At 49.1% G+C, this 17,014-nt stretch overlaps 1 long non-coding RNA gene across 1 annotated transcript in view; it reads left to right on the top strand.

Moving 5' to 3' along the window:
- Positions 1 to 7,126: 7,126 nt before the first annotated feature.
- Positions 7,127 to 17,014, top strand: part of LOC108178851 (uncharacterized) — a 64,525-nt gene continuing 54,637 nt past the window's right edge. The window contains exon 1 of the long non-coding RNA XR_011380551.1: positions 7,127 to 7,292. This is a non-coding gene — a long non-coding RNA (uncharacterized lncRNA). The remainder of the gene's footprint in view (positions 7,293 to 17,014) is intronic.

The raw sequence follows: 17,014 nt of genomic DNA, 5'->3' as shown, positions 1-17,014 counted from the left end.
AGAGAAAGTGGGCGGGGTGGAGCTGGGATCCCCGTCCCTGCATGGGATGTGAGGATGTCATGGTCCACAGTCAGTGAAAGTGACTGGAACCTTAGCCACCATAAACAGGAAGGGAATCTCCTGTCGATGAAAGAGTGCTGATTGTGACATTTTAATCTGCATCCAATCTTTAGCCGGTGGGGACAGAAGGCTCCCAGCATCGTCATTGGTACAGACCGCGTGATGCAAACGTCACATGGCGTTCATTGCCTTCTCATCAGGGAGAGTTTTAGCCCAACACCTTCTTTATCATTTCCTCCTAAAATAGCTTTGCCTCTCTTTAGAGTTCTGTCCAGACACATTCCCTTGTCTTCTGAAATGTACACATAAATTCATATAAAATGCCCTCTTTATTTTTTTTTAATCTCCCGGTTTCATCAACATAAAAAATTTTATCTGTGGTTGGCAGCTGTACCCACCAGAGGCAGCAGCTGCTGCTCCCATCATTTTGGAATTACCATTCTGTCAGGTTTTATTCCTACCTACCTTTCTCAAAACCCAAGGTCTCCTTCAGAAGCTTGAAGATGACTAGCAACCTCTACTGCATGGACAGGATGTCCTGTGGCAGCCTGTGGGGGCCATCAAGCCCTTCCTGAGGGGCTTCTTGAGTTTTTTTTTTTTTTTAAGATACTGGGATTTCCTGAGCAGCACAGAAGTTTCAACATCAATCACATCTGCCTAGTTTTACTTCTCCATATAGAAAAACAAGCAAGCCATTTGTATACCATATGGACAATGCAGATGTATTTGTGACCACAGGTCTGTCTTTGTGTATTTGTCCCTCTCACTGCCTTTCTTTGGATGTTTGAGCTTTTCCAAGCTTCTCTGTCTCATGGGACTGTCCACTTTTGTAGAAAGCATTTTCACTCAGCAATGCAAGGAAGATGACTGCACAAGACACACCCTAGTGTTTTAAATGAAAGCAGCAAGTGGCACGGCTCCAGCCTGCGACAGCAGAGGGCTTTGTGCATCCTCTCATGAGATGCAGGAGAATCAATGAATGTTGGGTAGAGCCTTGTAACAAGTATTCTGCTAGTGAGATTAGTTGAAGGAAATCATAGGGCCCATTTCACAGGGCAGTTTTGGGGTTGCATGTAGACTCCCAAGGGCTGTGCCTGTGGTATGAACTGACGCACAGCATCTTGCCTCTGAGACAAGGAGTCCATGTACTCAGTCACCGGGGTCTTCAGCTCCTACAACCCACTTTCCCTCTATGTGTCCATGCTCAAAGCTGCTGGAAGAGTTTCAGCTCTTCCAAGTTGAACAACTCTTTTTCAAGGTGAACAAGTTTCAACTGTTTTCCTCCTTCCATGGCTGGGCACTGACCCTAGGGAGAAGCCCGCGGAGGGTTGTTAGAAGGAGAGAATCTTGGAAAGAGAGAGCAGAGAAAGCATGATGAAAATGAAGCCAAGGTTCCTTCTGTTGAGGGAGCCAGGTGGGTTCTGCTTTGGATCCCTTGGTTTTTTAGTTTTCCAAGATGCAGAAATGTAGCCCCAAATTCTCTGTGTGGTTACTGAGAAGAGTCCTGGGAAAGAGGAAATGGAAGAGGTGCATGGGTGGATGCAGGTTGGACAGAGAGCCTCCTGGGCAGCAATAGCTCACACTCACTTTTTTTCCCATCAAACATTATGAGATTTATTAATGATAATAGATGTAGATCTAGACTACTTGTGTACAGCTGAATTTGAAAATCCAGTCTAGAAGTAGTGATCTTTAACTGGCTAATTTAATCCATTTACATTTATTGTGAATATATTTAGATATATTTCTGTCATATTATTTTTAATATTTATTGTGATTTGTTTTAAACATCTGTTTGCCTTCTTTTTATTTATTTATTTATTTATTTTTTACAGGCAAAGTGGACAGTGAGAGAGAGAGAGATAGGGAGAAAGGTCTTCCTTTACCATTGGTTCACCCCCCAATGGCTGCTGTGGCTGGCGCATTGTGGCCGGTGCACCACGCTGATCCGAAGCCAGGAGCCAGGTGCTTCTTCTGGTCTCCCATGCGGGTGCAGGGCCCAAGGACTTGGGCCATCCTCCACTGCACTCCCGGGCTACAGCAGAGAGCTGGACTGGAAGAGGGGCAACCGGGACAGAATCTGGTGCCCCGACTGGGACTAGAACCCAGTGTGCTGTCGCTGCAGGTGAAGGATTAGCCTATTGAGCCACGGCGCCGGCCAAAACATCTATTTGTTTTCTATTAGAGGCTGAGTATTTTTAAAAAATATTTATTTATTTATTTGAAAGTCAGAGTTACACAGAGAGAGCGGGAGAGGTCTTCCATCCACTGGTTCACTCCCCACATGGCTGCAACAGCTGGAGCTGTGCAGATCTGAAGCCAGGAGCTGGGAGCTTCTTCTGGGTCTCCCACGTGGGTTCAGGGGCCCAAGGACGTGGGACATCTTCTACTGCTTTCCAAGGCCATAGTAGAGAGCTGGATTGTAAGTGGAGCAGCCAGTACTAGAACTGGCGCCCGTATGGGATGCTGGCACTGGAGACAGTAGCTTTACCCACTATGCCACAGCACTGGCTCCATGGCTGAGTATTTTTTAAAACTTCTTTTCCTCATCTATGTGTTTTGATATTACATATCTATTTCTTCTCTGTTCTTAAATTTGTACTGTGCCTATCTGACGTAATAAATAAAAAGTAATTTATTGTTTCCTTCTACTGAAGAGTCCAAAGACCTTATAATGTTTTCAATTCCTTTCAAATTACACTTTCTAGGATTTTAATTCCTTACTGTTTTAGGTCCGCCATATTGGCTGCCACATCATTGCCAATCGGCACATACTTGCATTTATATACACAGCCATTTGTCAAATCTCTACTTATTGTTTCTGCAGGTCTCTGTTTCCTGATGAATGAAATCTTTTTTTAAGTGAAGAATAATTTTTGTATTTTCTTTCAGATAATTAAATAGAGACAAATCTTTCCTTTGGGGCATCTTATTTCATCTTACTCTTAGATGAGCGTTTAGTTGGGTAGAGAATTCTAACTGTTAGACTTATTTTTTATTATCACATTGGAAATAAAAACCTATTGTCTTTTGCTCTCTGATGTTTCTTCCTTTCATAACTCTTCATTTCTATATTTCTTTAAACTACATTATGGATAAATTATTTCCATCTCATTTGCAACCCACTATTTTTCCTTGGATATGGATAATCTGTTTATCCATTACTGAGTATTATTTTTAAGATTTATCTTTATTTATTTGAAAGACAGCTACAAGAAAGGTGGAGAGAGAGAGAGAGAGAGGAAGAGAGAGAGAGAGAGGGAGGGAGGGATCTTGCATCTGCTGGTTAACTCCTCAAATGGCCACAACAGCCAAAGTTGGTCCAATCCAAAGCCAGGAGCTAGGAGCTTCTTCTGGGTGTCCCACATGGGTGCAGGGGTCAAAGGACTTGGGCCATTCTTGCTGCTTTCTCAGGCACATTAGCCAGGAGCTGGACTGGAAGTGGAGCATGTGGGATGCTGGCACTGCAGTTTGGGGATTTAATCTGCTGTGCCATGGCGGCAGCACCTACTGAAGTTTTCGTTATTTCAATGGAAAGAGTTGTACATTTTTCAAATTTTTCCAATAATTTTTCTAACCCCCCCACCTACTACTGATCCTATTACCAACCTATGATATAAAGTCTTTCTTTTACCTGTAAATATTTATTTGAGAGAAAATAGTTATGATTTCCAATGATGTCTGTGAATTATTTTTATCTTTCTCTTTGGTTCTGTTAGTTATTGGTTCATATATTTAAGAACACACATAGGACTGCTGGACTTTCGTATTGAATTTTCCCCCTTTTATCATTATTAAGTATTGTCTTGAGCTCTTATAATTTTCCTTGTGTTAAAATCTGCTTTATCTGATATCGACAAAGAAATGCTAACTTTAAAACTGGTTAATATTATAGTATCTTTTTATTCAAATTTATAATCTTATCCTAGTTGTGTTATACTTAAAGTGAGTCTCTTATGTATGTAATCTATAAGTAGCTGAGTCTTGTTTTTTTAAATCAACCTGACAACATATGTCTTTTTGTTTGAAGGTTTGGTTATTAACACTTAATGCAATTATCGGTATGGCTGAATTTATGCCTATCATCTTATGTTGTTTCTATGAATCCTGCTTGTTCTTCAATTCTTTGTTCTTGCTTCCCATCCTTTTTTTTTTTTTGACAGACAGAGTGGACAGTGAGAGAGAGAGACAGAGAGAAAGGTCTTCCTTTGCCGTTGGTTCACCCTCCAATGGCCGCCGCGGCTGGCGCGCTGCGGCTGGTGCACCGTGCTGATCCGATGGCAGGAGCCAGGTACTTCTCCTGGTCTCGCATGGGGTGCAGGGCCCAAGCACTTGGGCCATCCTCCACTGCACTCCCTGGCCACAGCAGAGAGCTGGCCTGGAAGAGAAGCAACCGGGACAGAATCCGGCGCCCCGACCGGGACTAGAACCCGGTGTGCCAGCGCCACAAGGCGGAGGATAGCCTAGTGAGCCGCTGCGCCGGCCTCCCATCCTTCTTGTGAATAGACCATTTGTTTAAGTAATCATCTATTTAACTCTTCTATTGTCTTCTTATATCTCTTGTTTCACATGTTTAATGATTGCTTATGGATCACAATATCCATCCTTAACTTTTGGCAACCTGCCTTGAATTAATGATACTCATGTCTAATATAATTACCTTCAGTAATCCCTACTTTGTGCTATCATAAATTTTAATGCTACATGTGCTATACATCTTTATGTGTGTAATATATGTATGGTTATAACATTCATATGTATGTAACACACATACATATGTTATACGTTGCTGTGATTTTTACTTTAACCACAACATTGCCTTTTAAGGAGAGTCAGAATTAACTACATATGAGTCTTTTATTTCTCCACGTATTTATTAATTCCTGTGTTCTTCATTTCTTTCTGTAGAGCCATGATTCCATCTGGTATTATTTTTCCTTTAACTGGAAAACCTGAAGAAGTTAAGTGTGTACAACAGTCATTCTTGCAGGGATACGAGAGGGTATCGCTACCTCTGGTGATTATGTCATTGCAGGTTTCTATCAGGGTTGAACACAGTGAGTGTCTGTTAGAAAAACCCACTCCCCCAGAATTGGAAAGCAGAATTGGAGAAAAAAAAAAGCCCACAGATATTCCCCTAAACTTGAGCTGTGCATGCGCCCTTTTCCATGACTATCTGAACGGATGGGACAGGATGCTGCGTCCAGTTTACTCATTTTGAGAAATAAATGGAGCAAGAGGAGGAAGAGAGGGAGTCAAAGTTTTATGTAATGTAAGGGGTCTTCAAAAAGTTCCAATTCTAACAAAATATGCAGTAAGTTGTTGTAAACCATAAGAAAGAGTTCACAGAAAACACAGGAAAAAACTCTGGATGGACTAAAAATGAACAATGTTTTAGTTCCATTTTCCCACAAGCTTTTTGAAGTCACTCAGTATTTCAAGGTGTGCTGTACTTATTTCCCTGTTTTCCTCTTGCATTCTCTGCCCCGTGCTGGGGAGGGTGCTGACTCCGTGGCTGCTGCACACCCAGGAGAAGCAGCCTCTCCTGTTCTCAGCCACCAGCTCTGTGTTTATGTCCACACAGCAGCCACGCCAGGGCTGACTAGACTGCCGGGACTCCGGTCGGAGAGGGCCCAGGACGGAGGGCAGAAGCCAGAGGCCCCTGGGAGTGCAGAGGACGCTCCCTCCCCGCCCCCAGAACCCACTCACCCCCAACCTTCAGATCATGCTGTGTGCCGCTCCCCTGTGGCTCGACCCAATACTGATAATAGGAGAAAAGAGAGAGCTTTCATGAAATATGAAATCCATGTACCTGCAGCCTGGGTCTCACTGCTGGCGGTGACTTGGATGCATGTTTAGAGTCAGTTTTGTCACCTGTAGGCTGGAAAATGACATTTTTGGTAAAAGAATTAGATTTGGGTAAACATGTCCTTGGAGAGTAATTAGAGATGAACCTACTCTGATTTCCTCAGATCTGGGTGATCTTTCTTCAGATTCTCCAGGAACAGAGAATTCAGGATTTTAGAGCAGGGGAATGTTCTGTATATGAAGAACTCTCCTCTGTATGGCACTCATTGACTCCTACTGTTTGCCAGGCTCAAGGTCATTGTCACCTTGGGTTTACCTCATTTCTACAGAAGTAGGAGTTTATGCAGATCCTATTGGTTTCCTGTTAGCACTTGCTGTTTGCACTGTGTTTTGTGCACTTTGTGAATTCGCTAGTGTACAGGACGTCAGATGAGCAAAGGCCACAGACAGGTGGATTTTGATTTGTTTTGATCTGAGTTCTCCGGCCACCTGCACTCCCCTTTTAAGGGATGCTGATTCTGAAAGTGCAGATCTCCTGGTCCCGTCCAGACTCATGGAGCCGGAAATTCCGGGCGTTGGCACTGCGTTTCTTTGCAGGCTTCTCAGATGACCTGTGAGCCCCCGTGTCTGAGAGCATCTGTGGCTTTGCCACGCGGCTTCCATGTTACTGGGTGGAGAGGGGCTTTATTACATATGAGAAAACTCAGGAAGGGAGGTTGAGTGGCCTTCTTCGGGTACAGTCAGTTAAGGTGGTTGTAACATACAAACCCAAAGAGTGGAATGACAAAGCGATGTGTTTCTCTGAGGCTTTGGGACAAGCGTCTACTATTTGCAAATCATAAAAAAGAAATCACTTAATGAACACAATGTTCTCAGTCGGAATCCACGGAATAGGGTGGAAAACCTGGCAATGCTTCTGGAAGGTTCCTTCCTCCTTGGGTGGCTCCTGGGCAATGCTGGGCACTGGGTGTTAGAGACCTGGGCCTTAACTGAGTCAGGGTGCAGGCACTGCGGTCGCCTTGTGGGTAACTCGGAGGCAGCGAGAGTGGCCCTCACCTCCTCACAGCAAGTGCAGGCAGAGGATCCACTGCCCTGTGTTTCCCCTGTGGTCCGGAGGATTCTGTGGGGGATTAGAGTCATAACCAGGAAACTCTTTCTATGCATTTCAAGATAACTTCATCAGGAAGACAGTTTCCACCTGAATGAAGCTCCTCATCCTTACCCCACCCCTTCCTTTTTTATGTTTATGTTATTGCAGTCACTCTGCAGAGTGGAGGAGAGGGAGCTGGAAGGAGGTCCCGGGTTGAGGATTTGCAGTCTCAGGCTTGATCCATCCCTGGGGATCCCTCTCGCCTCACACCGCTATGGAGACAGACACAGAATCAATGGCCAAATCCAAGCTTTTCCAGAAATAGAAAATGAAGGTAAGATGAACACTGCGTGGGTGTAAAACCGGCACCTGCTTGAGCAAATATGGTTTGTGAAGTGCAGCAAAGTCCTGCGTCGCTTACATTCTGAGAAGTGTGTGATTAGGTTAACTCGTCATTGTAGGAACATGGTAGAGTGTGCTTATACAAACTAACACACCCTCGATGGCGCCAGGCCATGCAACCTCATGGCACTGCCGTGGCAAGTGAGGTGCGCATTGATTGGATGTATCATTGGGAGGTGCGGGACTGTGTACCAGGAGAGGATTTTTGCTGGAGCAGCACACTGTGAGGGGCCCTTCTTGCCTGCTGCACTGACTCATGGTGCCAAAGCCCCCTGTGTCTCAATGAGGCAGGTCTGTCTGTGGGCTCAGAGGCTGCCCGCGCTGCAGGAAGCATCGGCTTCGTCCTCTGCAAGGAACCTCTCAGGGGAACAGGGCTTATGCTTGGCTGGTCTCCCAGGCTGGGCGCTGGGGATTTTTTTTCTACCAGACAGGATTGAAACAGCTCTCATGGGCTGGCTTCTGTCTTGGGTAAGCCTGTTTTTCAACTGGTTCAAAGTTTCCTGTCGGAAATCTTTCTCATGGGGCTTACCAGGAGGCCTCTCTTCCTTCAGAAGTGGTCTGGGACGTGCTGGTCGCTAACTACTTGCTAAGAACCTGCCTGCACTGCGGCTCCGAGCTCTGACCTGTGCCATCTGCCAGGTCAGCATTTCGTCCCTGGACCTCCCCGGCTGCCCTGCAGAGAAGGGAGGAGGAGCAGAAAGCAAACAACCATTCACGCCTTACTCGTCGTGCAAGCAGAGTAGAAAGTATAGGAAAGGTGTATGAGCTAAGAGGGAGGGAGACCACTTTGTGTTCCACCCCAGAGACTGAAACATGACTGTTGTGCTTGGTCTACATGCTCCTGTCTCTGCTCTTCTCACGTGACACAGCGTCTTGAGCATATTTTGGGGTCACCTGCTCTTTTTTGTAAGTGACAAGTTAGTGCATCATTTGGGGGGGGGCTCTGTATGTGCCTGACTGCTGTACAGCCTCACGCGTGGCTCCTGAAATGTTGGCCTCCTATACAACATGAGAATGGACAGCCCAGGCTGGCTGCTTGCAGCACCCCTGATCACAGGACGGCTCTGTTCAATGTCTGTTTGGCAGAATTAGGTCTGAGCTGAACGTAGCTTTTCCCAGGAGGCAGAGTGACAGTGCTAAGATGTTCCCTGGAACCAGGAAGCACCTCCCTCACTCCCCAGCCTGAAAGAGCCCTGCCCAACCCTTCCCAGCTCACCTTCAAGGGCTGCACTTTCTCATTCTCAGGGAGCCCTTGCCACACATGCATAGGGAGGGAAGATGGCCTTTGGGGTTGTCCTGTAGGGGATGGAGCAGACCCACTCTAAGCCAGGCACCCTGGACGGGTGATACCTGGCTGGGGACATGTCTGTCACTTGTCCTGGTCCCCTTTCTAGTCTCTGAACCAAGCTCAAGGCTGATGCTGCTCTGTTCCCGCCGCCATCCCTCCTGGCAGAGTGAAGGGAACGGGTCATCTACTTTGTTGTGTTTCTGAGGGGTTTCAAAAACTGTGTGGAGCAGGCTGGCGCCGCGGCTCACTAGGCTAATCCTCCGCCTTGCGGCGCCAGCACACCGGGTTCTAGTCCCGGTCAGGGTGCCGGATTCTGTCCCAGTTGCCCCTCTTCCAGGCCAGCTCTCTGCTGTGGCCAGGGAGTGCAGTGGAGGATGGCCCAGGTGCTTGGGCCCTGCACCCCATGGGAGACCAGGAGAAGTACCTGGCTCCTGCCTTCGGATCAGCGCGATGCGCTGGCCACAGTGTGCCAGCCGCGGCGGCCTTTGGAGGGTGAACCAACGGCAAAGGAAGACCTTTCTCTCTGTCTCTCTCTCTCACTGTCCACTCTGCCCGTCAAAAATAAAAAAAAAAAGAAAAAAAAAAACTGTGTGGAGCAATGGCATTGAAAGATAGGATCCTTTTGATGTGAAAAGAATTCTGAAATCTGTAAATGAAAGGGCCTTCACAAAGTTTCATGGAAGGTGTGTATTATGGAAAGCTATGCGTGGGTTTCAGAGTTTATTTTTACACCAAAGTAAACTTACCTTTCAATTCCATCTTTGCACAAACACTTTGAAATACCCTCTTACTGTTTTTTAAAAATATTTATTTGAAAGTCAGAGTTACACACACACAGAGAAGGAGAGGCAGAGGCAGAGAGAGAGAGAGAGAGAGGTCTTCTATATGCTAGTTCACTCCCCAATTGGCTGCAACAGCCAGAGCTGCACTGATCTGAATCCAGGAGCCCGGAGCTTCTTCCGGCTCTCCCATGAGGGTACAGGGGCCCAAGCACTTGGGCCATCTTCCACTGCTTTCCCAGGCCATAAACAGAGAGCTGGATCAGAAGAGGAGCAGCCGGGACATGAACAGGTGCCCATATGTGATGCCGGCACTGTAGGCAACAGCTTTACCTGCTAGGCCACAGTGCTGGCCCCTCATACTGTTGGTTTTTAATTGCTGTGAGAGCCCCTTGACCTGTCCATGCCATTGGTATCGATGACTCAAGTAGAAGTCACATTACTGCCCATCATCTAATGGATATTGAGGTTAAATGGTTTCTGGGGCCCGATTGGGGCACAGGGAGTAAAGCCGCTGCCTGCAGTGCCAGCATCCCATATAGGTACCGTTTCGTCTCCTGGCTGCTCCACTTCCAATCCAGCTCCCTGATAATGGCGTGGGAAAAGCAGCAGCAAATGGCCCAGATTTTTGGGCCCCTGCAACCCATGTGGGAGACCTAGATGAAGCTCCTGGCTCTTGGTTTTGGCCTGGCCCATTGCTGGCCATTGTGGTCATCTGGAAAGTGAACCAGTGGATGGAAGATCTCTCTCACTGTCTCTCCCTCTCTCCAATTCCTTCAAATGGTGTCTTGGGCCATGGGTCTGCTCGTGCCTCCCTTGGGCTTCCTAAGTGGATTTATCCCCACGGGAAACAGTCTCAGTGATGGTTTGGCCCCGTGTTCCCAAATGACTGGAGGACCAGGCCGGTTAGTTATTGGCCGTCAGGAGGGAGGAGCCTACAGCTGTCCAGGTTGCTTTGCCCAAGGCCACGTGTGCTCTGCATTTGTCACCTTTGTTTTAAGCATGGATGTTACCAAGACAACCTCTTTAACAACAACAGAAAAGACATTTCAAAAAATTTTAATTCCTTTTGATCCAGAAATTCAATTTCTAAGAACCTATTGCTAAGGAATTAATGAGAGATTACAAAGTAAGTGTTTCTCAAGGATGTGCATTGTGGTGCTGCAGTATTGTTACAGAGAGGGAGAACAAGTGAAAGGAAGAACTGGGAGGTACTGTGAAAGGAGGCTCATTAAGAAATCACAGTGAACCCAAGAAACACTAACAATGGAGGGAGGGCTATCTATGTGTTTGGGGAAATGTTTAGAATCTAACTCTGAGGAGAAAAAGCCAGAGACAAAACACGTTGGGGACTCTTCAAGGAGACCTCAGAAATTTGTGAAAATGGAATTGAGTAAGTTTATGTTGGAGCAAAATAGTTTTGATATCCATGCCTAGCAGAGCCTTCCAGAAGTTCATGGAAAATGGATATTATGAAAAATCATGGATTTTGAAATTGTTTTGTACCAAAGCAAGCTCATCGTTTGATTCCGTTTTCCATGAGTGTTGTGAAGTACTTTCACGTGCACAGACAGGGCAAACAGCACTGATATGCTGGCCTTAGTTGGAGAAGGCTGGAGGCATTGTTTTTTCTCTTTTTGTGCCTTTCTGTTCTTTTTTGTTTGTTGTTTTGTTGGCAGGTCTTTGGCTGTTATGATTGGCAAGACCTAACAAATAAAGCTTATTACAATATACTCTTACAATATACTTAGAAAGAAAAATGGTGGTGCCTTGGCCAGTGATTTCCTTAGAGGAGAGAGATGCGCTACTTCCCATTTGCCCTAACACAAAGCAGAAACCTGGCCGACATGTCATACATTTGCAGCATTTTTAACTTTTCCACAGTGCACACGTTTGTCATTGTAGCCATTGCTGGACATCTGGTCTTGGGGCTTGGAGTCCCTGGGTGAATTATTGGTTAGAATATATGGCATCAGGACTTACCTGGGCAAAACTGTGTGCAGTGGGCCTCTGCTTCCCTCCAGCCATTCAGGAAATAGGGTGCCGGAAGCCTGCCCCTGCCACACTTGCCACCTCCTGTGGGAGGCGTGGCTGAGAAGCCCCATTCCCCATAATGGGAATGTTTTTAAGAAACACAAGGTGCCAACAGCAGGGGCAGCTGGAGGAAACTGGTTTCGAGCAGAAAGGCTACCTCTATAGTCCTGTGTGCAACACACACTCGCAGTGGGGTCTGGATAAGATGTGTTGGGATTGGGGCAGCTCAGGTGGAAGAGAGAAGCATCCCAAGGCTTCCCTCCCAGGGTGGGTGGGCGGTGGAGGCAGAAAGCTGACAGGAGGTTATGAAAGAGAAACCGGGATCCTGGGGAGTAGGAGGAGAGCGCCCCAAAAGACGTCTGGAGAAGACTGCGCCTGCCTCATGCGTATCGGAGAATCGGGGCTGCTTAGCTGCGAGTGGGGGAAAGGTCCTTCCAGAGACATTTTTTTTTGACAGAGTGGACAGTGAGAGAGAGAGACAGCGAGAAAGGTCTTCCTTTGCCGTTGGTTCACCCTCCAATGGCCGCCGCGGCCGGCGCGCTGAGGCCGGCGCACTGCGCTGATCCGATGGCAGGAGCCAGGCACTTATCCTGGTCTCCCATGGGGTGCAGGGCCCAAGCACCTTGGGCCATCCTTCACTGCACTCCCTGGCCACAGCAGAGAGCTGGCCTGGAAGAGGGGCAACCGGGACAGAATCTGGCGCCCTGACCGGGACTAGAACCCGGTGTGCCGGCGCCGCAAGACGGAGGATTAGCCTAGTGAGCTGTGGCGCTGGCCCCCAGAGACATTTTTAAAAGGACCTTCTTCTAGTCAGGCTGCTCTGGCAAAATGCCATAGGCCGAGTGGCTTAGAGGCAGTGGACGCTGGTTCCTAGCAGCCCTGGAGGCCAGGAAGGCCAAGGCCAAGGTCAAGGAGGAGTGTGTGTGGCCACAGGTGGACACTCTTCCTCCTGTGTCTCCACCCTCCTCACCTCACCACCTCCCAGCTCCATCCATATTGGGGTTAGGATTTCAGTGCATGCATTTTGGGGAAACACAAAACATGTTAATCTCACTGCAGGTTTCCTGGGTGTGAACTTGACTGAACAGAGCTCCTGGGGAGGGTCAGCAGGCTGTGAGGTTGGCCTGACCTACAGCTACAGGAAACTCAGCTTTCCCTAGAGTGACCAGGGACAGTGTGGACATGGGGATCCAGCAGGGAGGGTGAAAGTGTGCAGAACTGGGGCCGGTGCTGTGGCATAGTAGACTGAGCCTCTGCTGCAGCTCTGGCATCCCATCTGGGCACCTGTTCATGTCCCGGCTGCTCCTCTTCCGATCCAGCTCTCTGCTGTGGCCTGGGAAAGCAGTGGAAGATGGCCTAAGTCCTTGGGCCTCTGCACCCTCATGGGGGACCCGGAAGAAGCTCCTGGCTCCTGGCTTTGGATCTGCCCTGCTCCTGCCATTGCTGAGTGAACCAGTGTATGAAAGATCTTTCTCTGTCTCTCCCTCTCTGTCTATAACTCTGCTTATCAAAGAAATAAATAAAAAATCTTAAAGAAATTTCACTTCCACTGGAATTCACCTCAATGTCCTTTGGCCCACAGGGTGACTCTAAATCAGCCTTCTCTCTCCGATTTAGTAACAGAGGCGTAACAGGCTGGAGCTGGGGTGCAGGGGTTGGGGCCACTGATGATCGGCCAGCACACAGGGTCACCCAAGGAGGAGTGGGCTCCCCTGCAGGGGTACAGGCTTGGGGACAGGGAGAATTCAAGCTGGCCTGGACAGGTACACAGAGGGGTGGCCCTCGTGACCGTGCACAGAATGGCCAGGAAAGTGGGACAAGGAGCAGGAGGGAACTGAGCATCTGTCTAAGGGAGCAGCTTCCATGTAGCTCCCACTGCTGTCCAGTGGACAGGAACGTGGGCTCTGATTTTCCTAAAGTCTAGAGAATTGTGTTTTTGAGGATCACCTTTCATTTTTACAAACATGACTCATTCCAAACTCAACAACACTGCGTCAGCCCAACGGCACACCTTCTGGGTCATGAGTGATCACTCCTACTGGATCAGAGAATCTGACAGCTCAGGTTCAGGCTGGTCTGGGGGTGGGGTGGGTGTCCCCTGTAATCACCACTGAGAGCTTCAGTAGCTAGGGGTGGTGTGCAGCAGAGGAGACGGTGCACCTGCATGCCACATGCCGGGATCTCCACTCCCACTTGGGGCAGCGCATTCCCATTTTGGGAATGAGTAGTTGGCAGGAAGTAGTGGGCTGCACCTCAGGTCTTTTTCATGCCCAAGGCTTCCTTCCCGTTATCTAGGGCTTTTGTATAGCAGAGAATGGCTTGGATAGCATGACTGTTACTATCAGGGTTATCCAGAAAAACAGAACAGGATATATATGTGGCATTTCCAGAAACTTCATGGAAAATACATATTATGAAAAAACTATGCATTTCAGGATTCTTTTTGCAACAAAATAAACCCACACTAGCCTGTTATAACATGCCTGGACAGTCTAGTTTGAGCCACAGAGAAGGATGGAGAGATCAGTTGTGAAGAACCCCTATGAGAGCAACATGAATTCTGCCAAGACTGAAGCCAATGTCAAGTTCATGGTGAAGCTTGAGTGGAAGAATGGTGACATCACTTCTGCTCTAGAAAACAATGTATGGGACGATGCTCCAAAGCCATCAGCAGTTCACAAACGGATCCCTCGTTTTAAGAAGGGAAAGATGATTTTGAAAACTAGCAGAATTTCTGTATCAAATTAGGAGGAAAAAAATAAACTGTTTGTGCCCTAATGGAAGAGGATTAACGATAAACAACAGAAAAAAATACTAGCCAACGCCATCTCGACTGGCTCGGCTCCCACAGTCATAACTGAGCGAATTACGGCGGAAAACTTTCCAATCCATGGACGCCAAGACTGTGGTGGCCAGAGCAGCTGCAGACCAAAAGGGAGCTCTTAGTGGAAACTTTCAACAAACGGAATCAAGGCCCTGAAGCATTTCTCCCAAGAGTAGTAACAGGAGATGAAACATGGCTGTACCAGTGAGATTTTTTTTTTTTTTTTTTTTTGACAGGCAGTGTGGATAGAGAGAGAGAGATAGAAAGGTCTTCCTTTTGCCATTGATTCACCCTCCAATGGCTGCCACGGCCAGCGCGCTGCGGCCGGTGCACCACGCTGATCCGAAGGCAGGAGCCAGGTGCTTCTCCTGGTCTCCCATGGGGTGCAGGGCCCAAGCACCTGGGCCATCCTCCACTGCACTCCCTGGCCACAGCAGAGAGCTGGCCTGGAAGAGGGGCAACCGGGACAGAATCCAGCGCCCCGACCGGGACTAGAACCCGGTGTGCCGGCGCCGCTGGGTGGAGGATTAGCCTAGTGAGCTGCGGCGCCGGCCACCAGTGAGATCTTGAAGACAAAGCACAATCAAAGCAGTGGCTATGGCTACCAAGGGGTGGAAGTGGTCCAGTCAAAGCAAAAACAGAGCAGTCGAGCAGAGGTCGCAGCAGCTGTTTTCTTGGGATGCTCAAGGTATTTTGCTTGTTGACTTACTGGAGGGCCAAAGACTAATAACATCTGCTTGTTAGGAGAGTGTTTTTAGAAGGCGAGCCAAATCCGTAGCAGAAAACAGCCCGGGGAAGCTGCGCCAGAGAGCCCTTCTCTTCCAGAGCAGTGTTCCCGATCGTTGCTCATCATTCCTCTCCTGGAGCAGCGTGACCTTGCAGGTTTCCTGAAGGCCGAGGAAAACCAGTGGGGTAGTCCAGTCCAAACCTCAGGCCTGAGAACCCGGGGCTGGTGGGAGAGGTCCCTGTGCAGGCCTGAGAACCCGGGGCTGGTGGGAGAAGTCCCTGTGCAGGCCTGAGAACCTGGGGCTGGTGGGAGAGGTCCCTGTGCAGGCCTGAGAACCCGGGGCTGGTGGGACAGGTCCCTGTCCAGGTCTGAGAACCCGGGGCTGGTGGGAGAGGTCCCTGTCCAGGCCTGAGAACCCAGGGTGGTAGGACAGGTGCCTGTCCAGGCCTGAGAACCCAGGGTGGTAGGACAGGTGCCTGTCCAGGCCTGAGAACCTGGGGCTGGTGGGAGAGGTCCCTGTCCAGACCTGAGAACCCAGGGTGGTAGGACAGGTGCCTGTCCAGGCCTGAGAACCCAGGGTGGTAGGACAGGTCCCTGTCCAGGCCTGAGAACCCAGGGTTGGTGGGAGAGGTCCCTGTCCAGGTCTGAGAACCTGGAGCTGATGGGACAGGTGCCTGTCCAGGCCTGAGAACCCAGGGTGGTAGGACAGGTGCCTGTCCAGGCCTGATGAACCCAGGGTGGTAGGACAGGTGCCTGTCCAGGTCTGAGAACCCAGGGCCGGTGGGAGAGGTCCCTGTGCAGGCCTGAGAACCCGGGGCTGGTGGGACAGGTGCCTGTCCAGGTCTGAGAACCCAGGGTGGTAGGACAGGTGCCTGTCCAGGCCTGAGAACCCAGGGTGGTAGGACAGGTCCCTGTCCAGACCTGAGAACCTGGGGCTGGTGGGAGAGGTCCCTGTGCAGGCCTGAGAACCTGGGGCTGGTGGGAGAGGTCCCTGTCCAGGCCTGAGAACCCTGGGCTGGTGGGAGAAGTTCCTGTCCAGGTCTAAAAACACAAGAACCAGGAAGACAGATGTCCAAGGGCAGGAGAGATCCAGATCCAATAGAGAGTAAATCCCGCTTGCCCTACCTCTTTGTCACACTCTGGCCCTCAGCGGGTTGGATGAGGCCCACCTTCCCTGGGGAGGGCGCTGATTTAAATGCTAATCTTCAGAAATGCCCTCAAAATACACACAGATGCAGTGTGTTATCAGCGGCCTGGGCATGCCGTAGGACGGTCAGTTGACAAAAATGTGAAATTAACCATCACTGTTACCACAGCCAGTGATGATAAGAATCCCAGGAAGCAAACAGCCTCTGGAAGTTGTGACTGTCATCCCAGCCTCTGCAGTCTGACGCGCCCAGAGCATTATCCAGGCTCAGGATGGAGAGTCGGGAAGCGCGGTTGCTCTTTCTGGCGTGTGTGCTGCACACTTCAGCAGGTCACCCATTCACTCAGCACATGCCTGCTGAGTTCCTACCACGTGCCAGACCCTGATCTTGGCACCCGGGACACAGCAGCAAACTTCGACACATGGCCTGCCATTGTGGTGCCTGCATTCTGGGGTGGGCATACAAGCGACAAACGATACGCTTTATGCCAGGTTAGGATGTGACAAGTGCTATTCTAAGAAATGCAAAAGAGGAATGGGGAGAGAATGTGTAGGGGTGGTGAGGGCTTCGAGTCTGAAAAAATATTCTTTAAAATGTATTTATTGGGCCGGTGCCGTGGCTCAATAGGCTAACCCTCCGCCTAGCGGCGCCAGCACACTGGGTTCTAGTCCCCGTCGGGGCGCCGGATTCTGTCCCGGTTGCTCCTCTTCCAGGCCAGCTCTCTGCTGTGGCTCGGGAGTACAGTGGAGGATGACCCAAGTCCTTGGGCCCTGCACCCCATGGGAGACCAGGAGAAGCACCTGGCTCCTGCCTTCGGATCAGCGCGGTGTGCCAGCCGTGGCGGCCATTGGAGG

Source organism: Oryctolagus cuniculus, chromosome 12, assembly GCF_964237555.1.
Source record: "Oryctolagus cuniculus chromosome 12, mOryCun1.1, whole genome shotgun sequence".
NCBI classification, from domain to species: domain Eukaryota; kingdom Metazoa; phylum Chordata; class Mammalia; order Lagomorpha; family Leporidae; genus Oryctolagus; species Oryctolagus cuniculus.
This window is presented reverse-complemented; position numbering and strand designations above follow the sequence as displayed.